The sequence below is a fragment of the Mus caroli genome, unplaced genomic scaffold (genome assembly GCF_978045245.1).
Source record: "Mus caroli unplaced genomic scaffold, Mus_caroli_1 scaffold_14, whole genome shotgun sequence".
In the NCBI taxonomy this organism is placed as follows: Eukaryota; Metazoa; Chordata; class Mammalia; order Rodentia; family Muridae; genus Mus; species Mus caroli.
In genome coordinates this window covers 11594129-11603342 of record NW_028227269.1, presented here as the reverse complement: position 1 = coordinate 11603342, position 9214 = coordinate 11594129, and the positions used below count along the sequence as shown (strand labels likewise).

Sequence of the window (9214 nt, the reverse complement as noted above, 5' to 3'; positions counted from 1 at the left end):
ATACACAATAAAATCCCTCCCAGGCATGCTCAAAGGATGTTCTCATCTAGGCAAGTCATCACAGATATGCCCACAAGCATGTTTTGTGGGGAATCCTAGAGCCTGTCAAGTTTACAGCAGTGTTAACCATTACAAATGCTTATATTAAGATTTCACAGCTGACCAAGTCAGAGGTCAGAGTTAAGGTTCTAAATGTTGGCCATGTTTTTCTAAGCTTCTTTACCTATACGTTAGTGGCCATGTTGGGCTACAAGACACTGCCCTTCCTCCTGTCAGAATCAGAATGGAAATGAGGCCATTAGTCACTTTGAAGAAAACTTGAATGAATCCCATTAGTCATAATCACAGAATCTTGGGGGCATGTCTTAGGAACTCTCTCTGGGATATTTTCTGTGCAATTATGACTTTCTTGCTCTTATCAAAGCACTGTCAGCTAGCATTTAGGGAATGCAGAAGCCTGCTGATATGCCTTGTGAGCCAATGAGCATCTTTCTCACTCAGAAGCAGAAAACCAGACAACCATTGCTTTTACAGGATGTTAGATAGCCAGGCATAAGTCAGCCAGGAATTCATCTGCCTGTTTTCTGTCCTTTGTAAGGACTGACATGATAAGCAGAAAGTCAACACTTCCAGAGGTCCTTAAGCCCTTCCCTATTACCTTAAACAATATGTAATATTCTTGTATTCTTACTTACAATGGCAAAATAGAAACCCAACAAAAGCTTCCTTGAAGGGTGTTAAGCTATTCTTGAAAAGGAAACAAACAGATGTTTATGATATCATTGTCAATTAGCATACAGGATTAAATTATCTGATCAGATGACACATAAAGTAAAATAACAAACTACTTCTATTCCCCAGTAACCTTTGGTTTAATTCATTGAGAATCATAAATTATTATCTAGACATGACAGAGATTATACACCCATGAACTTCACCAATATGGCTCCCAAGATGAAGATAATGACCATACAAGCTAATATGCTGATGAATATTGGGGAAAGTCCATAAGGTCCCATTTCTAGATGAATAGTTAATGGTAGTCAATGATTTTGAGAGAATCAGTTTCCCCCATAGATCATCTCAAAGTGACTATTCTGGAAACCCTTACCTCTGAGCAACTAAACAGCCTCAGCAGTTTGTATAAGCATAACAATAATAATTACAGGGGTCATGAATTTGGGAGGGAGAAGAAGAGCTAATGAAGGAGTTGGAGGGTATGGTAATGCAGATCCATTGTAAGGGCATGAAGTGCTCAAAAAATAAACTTTTATAAAGGAGAAATAAGCATTTAACTCAGTGTATATATTTTGAGGATAGCATCTCATGTGCTTCAAACTGTCAATCAATAAGCTATTTAGCCAAGGATGCCCTTAAAATCCTGAACCTTCTGTTTCTCCCTCCCAAGTGCTTAGAGTACAGGCACCTCTAACAACTTATAGATTAAACCACAAAATCTTTCTGATTTTGAAAGAGAAAAGGAGATATGATTGTTAACATTTTCAAAGTATATAGTTAAAAAGTCCACTTATATAATGCCATTAAATCTGTGCATGTCCTTCAGAAAGACAGTAATGTCACTAACACCATTAAGATCCTGAAAAGATAAAGTCAAGGACTAAAGGCCTTAGCTTTACTTGAAATCTCATGTTCCTTTCTGACTTACATCTTTCCTTAAGAGCTAGCAGTCATGTTTGTAAATAATCAAGGGATAAAAGCTATCCATTGATTCCACTCAGGTTTTACCTTACCAGAAATTAAAATTCTATGGTAATTTTCAAAAGCATCTATAGACCTACTGAATGTGTCTGTTTGTACCAGGCAGGAATTTCTGGATGCACTCTGAGGTTAATTCATTTGAGGACATGAAGTAATATAGCTCTTTGTTTCCCACCAACAGATAGAAGAAGAGAAAAAATACATCTCACCACAGTTTTCTGTGAAGAAATGGACCATATTTTAAAAGTAGAGGCTCAGTTTGTTCATACTCATAGACTTGACTCTGTTCTAAACCTCAAAACATGTTTTCATACACAGAGCTAAAACTCTTAATAACACACCTTTCAAACATTAATGACCTCCTACCATGCCAATCTTGAAAGTTCCACTGCTGTTGAGGGATACAGACTTATTATTTTCTGACAAAAAAAAATACACTAGATAGATAGATAGATAGATAGATAGATAGATAGATAGATAGATGGATGGATGGATGGATGGATGGATGGATGGATGGATGGATGGATGGATAGATAGATAGATAGATAGATAGATAGATAGATAGATAGATAGATAGATAGATAGACTAAAATACCATGAGTTCCCAGCCCTCTCTCATCCTCTCTTTTATGGAAAGAGACTTAGATTTGAGAAGAGGTTTTAACCCTGGGCATCCTGATCAGAGGAAGAGAACTTGTAGTTGATGTGAATGCATTTCGGGTGCAGATAAGAGATGAATTATTTGGATAATAGGCATTAGCACTCTCAGGAAGACTACCTGTGGCCTGGAAAGACAGAGGGCACCACAAGAGGAGCAGCAGAATGAAGCTATTACTCTGAGAAACAAACACAGGAAGTTAGTCTTTCTGTTTGTGATCCTCACTTCTGACGTCCTCTTGTAAGACTGAGGAGAGAGACCTGGGACAACATTTCCTGGAGGAAGAAGACTTCACCCTTTCTTACCACACTCATAGTGCCAAAGGACAGAACTCCATTCTACCTGTTATATGGGAACCAGAGGAAGTTGAAACAGTTAGTAAAAAAAAAAAAAAAAAAAAAAAAAAAAAGGAAATGTCAGACCAACACACTGTGCCTTGGGCAAGCATCCAGTGCAAATTCCTTTCTTCCTAGCCCTACAGAAAAGCTGGTCCTCAGTTATAGTGATGTCTGATACAATCAAGCTTTTTGTATGTTTGCTTGCTGGCAGTTTCCTGTATTCCAAGCTGCACTGGAAAGTACTGTCCCTGGGGATGGCGTTGAACTTCTAACCCTCTTGCCAGTTGGTTCACAGGTCCACAATCCTGAGATTGTGGGTGTGAGCCACCATATCCTGCTTAGGAGGTACTCCAAGTCAAGCCCAGAGCCTCATGTGATCAAGCCAAACACAGTACCAACTGAGCTACATACTTAACCTTAAAGAAAAGAATATTCTACTTATAGCTAATGCCAGTAGATAAAAAAGAACATTCCTGAAGTCTCACACATCTTAGTAGAGGAGTCATTTGGCACACCTTCCTTCATGAACTGTTGCAAATATGACCATGAAAAAGACCTTCTAACATGTCCAGAAAGGGCCAGTTGGCTGAGGACCAGAGATCTGAAGAAGAAACCAAGGAAACCAACCTATGCATCCCTGATATCTACCAAGCATACCTGTGTGGAATCATCTAAAGCAAAGCATTGTTAGAAAGAAACACATGAACCTTGGAATCTCTGCTTACTCTCTCTCCATTTCGGTATGAGCTTCCATCTGCTGGGCTGCATACCTCGCCTTCATCATTTCAGATAAATGCAGCTTTCATAAAAGTGATGTCTTAAGTGTTGTGAGTGCTGAGGCCCCTTGAAATGTTTTTTAGAGATTTAGTGACTGTGAAGAGTTTATTAGAGGAGGATTATTCTGATCTCTGTCAGTTCTTTTTTTTTTATTAGATATTTTCCTCATTTACATTTTAAATGCTTTCCTAGTTTCCTCTCCGAAAGTCCCCTATACCCTCCTCCCATTCTTCTCCCCAACCCACCCACTCCTGCTTCTTGGCCCTGGCATTCCCCTGTACTGGAGCATATAATCTTTGCAAGACCAAGGGCCTCTCCTTCCATTGATGGTCAACTAGGCCATCCTCTGCTACATATGTAACTAGAGACACAAGCTCTGTGGGGTACTGGTCAGTTCATAGTGTTGTTCCTCCTGTAGGGTTGCAGAGCCCTTTAGCTCCTTGGGTACTTTCTCTAGCTCCTTCACTGGGGGACCTGTGTTCCATCCAATAGATAACTGAGGGCACCCACTTCTGTATTTGCCAGGCACTGGCATAGCCTCACAAGAGATAGCTATATCAGGGTCCCGTCAGCAAAATCTTGCTGGCATATGCAATAGTGTCTGGGTTTGGTGGTTGTATATAAGTGACTCTGTCAGTTCTTATAAACAAACGAATAGGTGTTGTTTAGAGTGATCCCATGGAAGTGTTTATAGGTTTCTTTCCTAAAATGACCAGGAAATTTTATTTTAAAGAGAAGTCATTGGTCAGTTTTTGATGTTTTAAAATTTATTTCCAATTCTGTCTTGTGTGTGTTCTAGTTTGGTTTCTTGCTGCTGTGATAAAACAGTGACCAAAACAAACGAAGAAGAAGAGGTTTAATTTGGCTTACATTTCCCCATCATCATAGTACATCAGTGAGGGAAGTCATGGAAGGAATTCAAAGCAGGAACTAGAGGCAGGGACTGAAGCAGAGAGAGTAGAGGAGTAGAGTGCTCTCTGTGGCTCACTCAAATGTTTTTTAAACTTCAGAGTACCATTTGCTCAGGAGCTAGCACTACACACAGTGAGCTAGTCCTTCCCACATAATAATCAGGCAAGAAAATTCCCACACAGATTTACTTTTAGATCATTTGGTAAAGGATTATCTCAATTGAAATTCCTTCTTCACAGATGAATCTAACTTATGTGAACATGACAAAAAAACAAACAACAAACAAACAAACAATTTAGCCAGTATACCATATAGGTATTGTGTGTTCACATATATGTTCATATATAATACTTTTTTTGAAAACTATGCATAAAGAGTGTAGTTACACAGGTATTTACCTCTTTGGGAAGTAGGGCCTCAACAGCAGTTATAACTTCTAAGGCCTATGAAAGTTACAGGAAAACCATGTCCTTTCTTTTCCATCCCTTTCCATAATTATCCGCTGCCCATCCTTTAAGATTTAGTCAAGGGACTTATTTCTGCAATGATGCTGCTTGAAATGGAAGTGGAAAAGTAAAAGATGTTTCAGAAACAGTTCAACACAGCCATTAGCTGCAGACAAGAATCAAAGCCGAATGAGCCAGTCAGGGCCTTGGTCGGATGTGCACAGTGCCCTCTATTCTGCAAGGCCTTTGGGAAGGTAAAACACAAAATGAGCAAGGCTGTTAATGCTGGCAGGAGCAAGTTCAAATTACTTTACAAACATAATGAAGAAGGGAAATCCATAGACTCTCATTTCCTCTCCCTGGTTATGGTCAACCCTTATCTGCCAATCAATTCCAACAATTGATTAGCTAATAGAATACTGCATTTACAGCTGCAGGAAATGGTGAATTCAACATTACTAGGAAATAACTGCCTGGAGGAAGAAAAAGGAATTGGCAAAGAGAAAGGAACATGGGGACACCTTCCATGGAGAGAGTTATTGTGAAGATAAACACACACTAACACACACACACAGAGTTTTGCTATAAAAATGCTTATTTTAGATTGGAAAAAACTCAGACTGCTCTCCTTGCAACTATGTTCAGAACGATTTCCCAGAATTGCAAAAATAGCTTTACTTTTCATTGTTCAGATAATGGTATACTCTTGTTTTGTGCATTCTAATTGTATCTTTTCATTGTCTCTGACTGGAAAGTAAAAAAAGAGCACACACTTATTTGACTATAAACAATTAAAATCAGGTACCTACTGGCTAGAATATTCCTACAATTTTTAATTCAATTAGTAATGTCCATTTAAGTCATTGTGGTTGTTAACTTCAAAGGCTTAGAAAGCTTCTCCCAACGCCTCAAGTATACGCCTATGCATTATGTTGTTAACTTGATGAAGAAATTAAGTCTCCTTAAGTATACTTAGGAGTCTAGTTCCTAAGTAAAATCCACATGGGTTTTAACTAAGTAGGAATAGTTTACTAGTGTTTATACTAAACGTTGAGTGTTCAAAACTTCAATTGGGAACATGTAAACATTCCAGAGCTTATAAATGACCAGTGTCTGTCAAGTACAAAGAAAACCAGATGTGAAGAAGTCTAAGATAACAGCAAGGTACCACAAAGAATGCCAATAGCAAAGATTCGGTGGGCACCCATTTGTTAGTGGGTTTTCTGTTACTATCATGAAATATCTAAACTAACTAATTTATGAAAAAAAAGGGTTATTCGGACTTACAGTTTTAGAGGAATCACCCAAGACAAAGAAGATTCTTATATTCTTGCTGGTTGAAGAACACGCTGCAAAGGAAAACACATACATCACCTACCAAGGGACAAGTGCAGAAGGAGAAACTAGTGTTATACAGTCCTTTGAAGGGGCACACACCCTGTGACAGTTAGTATTGGCTGTTAACTTTATAGAATCCATTTAGAATCATCTAGAAGACAAATATCCAGGTGATCCTGTGAGGGACTACCTAAATTGGACTGTAGATTGTTCATGTGTGTGATGGATTGCCTAGATTGGATTATAGTTGGTTGTGAGTATGATGGATTGTCTAAATTGGGTTAGAGTCTGAGCATATGTATAAAGGTTTATCTATATTGACTTAACTGTGAGGCTTATGTGTGAGGGACTGTCATGATTGTGTTAAGAGTCTAAGTGTTATCTACATTAGCTTAGTTGAGGAAGAAAGACTAACATGAAGCATGGAGCAAATAAAAAGAAAGAATGGAGTAACCATTATCTGCTTTCTGACCATGTGTGTAGTGTGGTCAACTGTCTTTTGCTCCTGCTACCAGAGTTTCCAAACCACAAGAACCATAACCTCAAACTGAGAAACAAAATAAACTCTCCCATGAGTTACTTTTGGCAAAGGTTTTTATCACAGAAAAAATAACTAAGATACTCTCTATACTAGCTATTTTTTGTGTCAACTTGACACAGGCTGGAGTTATCACAGAGAAAGGAGCTTCAGTTGGGGAAATGCCTCCACGAGATCCAGCTTTAAGGCATTTTCTTAATTAGTGATTAATGGAGAAGGGCCTCCTTGTGGGTGGTGCCATCTCTGGGCTGGTAGTCTTGGGTTCTATAAGAGAGCAGGCTGAGCAAGCCAGCAGAAGCAAGCCAGTAAAGAACATCCCTCCAAGGCTTTCTGCATTAGCTCCTGCTTTTTGACCTGCTTGAGTTCCAGTCCTAACTTCCTTGGTGATAAACAGCAGTATGGAATTGTAAGCTTAATAAACCATTTCCTCCCCAACCTGCTTCTTGTTCACGATGTTTGTGCAGGAATAGAAACCCTGACTAAGACATTCTCCATGGCCTACAGCTCTCCAATAGTCTTCACTTTCTGAGCATTCCATCACCTTCCAGTGGTGTCAACCTGAGTACCAAGCCCTCTATGTATAGACCCTGATAACACCTTTATCCATTTATCCATTGCAAGATAAGTGGTCATTGTAAAGCTCAAAATGACACATTTAGAGGAAATGTTAGAATGCTGTTTATTTTTTGAAATTATGACACTGGGCATTTATCTAAACATTCTGTATTCTGTTCTAATGTTAAAAAGGATCAAACAGGCTAGATCATCCAGTGGTCAGTAGTGTTAATGATTATCATTAATTGAGGTGGATTCTACAAGTTCCCTCTCCCCACTGGTGGACATTTCATCTAAGGTCCCTCCATTTGGGTCTTGAGATTTTTCTCACCATGCAGGTCTCTGGTACATTCTAGAGGGTTTCTCATCTTCCACCTCCTGTGGTTGTATATTTCCATTCATTCTGCAGGCCCTCACACCTCAATACCTAATCATGTTCCCCTTTTCCTTTACAATGGATGGATGTGGTTACCATCACAGTCAAAAACTCTGACCCAGAATTGTTCCTGCCTAAAAGAACTGTGGGGACAAAAGTGGAGAAGAGACGGAGGTAAAGGAGGTCCAATGATGGGCTCAAATTAGGAAAGCTCCAAGGAGAGGCTCCAGAGGAGGTTTCAAGGCTTGACACTATTACTGATGCTATGATGTAGTTACAGACAGAAGCCTAGCATGGCTGCCCTCTGAGAGACCCAACAAGTATCTGACTGAGACAGAGACAGATACTTACACCCAACCAATGGTCTGAAGACAGGGACCCCTGTGGTTGAATTAGGGAAAGACAGGAAAAACTTGAGGAGGAGGGTGACCTGATAGGAATACCAGCAGTCTCAACAAACCTAGATCCCCAAGATATCTCAGACACCAAGACACCCTCCAGGCAACATATACTAGCTGGTTAGAAGCCCCTGACCCAAATATAGCAAAGGACTGCTTAGTCTGGCCTCAAGGAGAAAAGACACACCTAACTCTTGAGAGACTTTAGGCCCCAGGGAATGGGGAGGCTTGGCAGAGTGTGGGGGTTGTGGGGTGTGTGGGGATGTGGGTACATCCTCTTGGAAATGGAGAAAGGAAGAATGGCGGGAGGAACTGATGGAGGGCAGAACAGGAGGTAGATTATGACTGGACTGTAAAACAATTTTAGAGATAATAAAAAGGTTATCATTATTTATGACTTATGAAAATATTTATTGTGTTCCTAGCTATATCTAGACTTGTCTTCTACACTAAACACCTATGATTATCTAAAATGCATAGATGGCACTATCTCTCTAACTTTTGTAGAGCCAAGACATTGAGCAAACATCCTTCTTGACTACATTCACCCAGAAGTTTTCAAGAAGCTTTGATAAAGCATAAATCAAAATGACATTTCAGCTTTAGCTCTTTGCTAGGTAAGGCTCAGTCACATGAGAAAGAGCCAGCCTTTCCTCCAGCCAGTCCCTACATTTTCATGAATGTGAAGAAGGATGGTGGTTAACTAACCTGATCAATAAATGTGTGGCTGAGGAAAATTCTAATTAAATCTAATGTTTTATGAATGAAAAGCCTAAAGTTTTATAGTGTACATTAAAATCAAGAGCACAGCCCAAAGGTAACTATTATATGGGTCTAGAAATATCTCAAAAACACAAAGACCAGAGTTGATAGGAAAAAAAAAAACCCAAATGAAGAAAACTCATCAACTAGTCCCAGCTGAAAGTTTCACCAGAGCCCTAATTTGAGGTTTTGTTGACAGAGCCCAAAAGTCCTCTCTTGTGTTACTAGAGTATTGAGTGTCTATGATGTACAATATGCTGGATGGATTTCATTACTATGCATGTGTTCCATTTATACTACTTTCTAGTTGACAGTAAAGGTTTTATTCAAAAGAATCATTCACATATTGTAGAAGTGGACAGGTATGGTATCCTCTCATACCCAAAATGAGCTTACT

The 9214-nt window shown here is 39.3% G+C and overlaps 1 long non-coding RNA gene across 1 annotated transcript in view; it reads right to left on the bottom strand.

The window, feature by feature from the left end:
* Positions 1–6133: 6133 nt before the first annotated feature.
* Positions 6134–9214, bottom strand: part of LOC115032770 (uncharacterized) — a 67606-nt gene continuing 64525 nt past the window's right edge. Inside the window, exon 3 of the long non-coding RNA XR_003838392.1 lies at positions 6134–6199. This is a non-coding gene — a long non-coding RNA (uncharacterized LOC115032770). The remainder of the gene's footprint in view (positions 6200–9214) is intronic.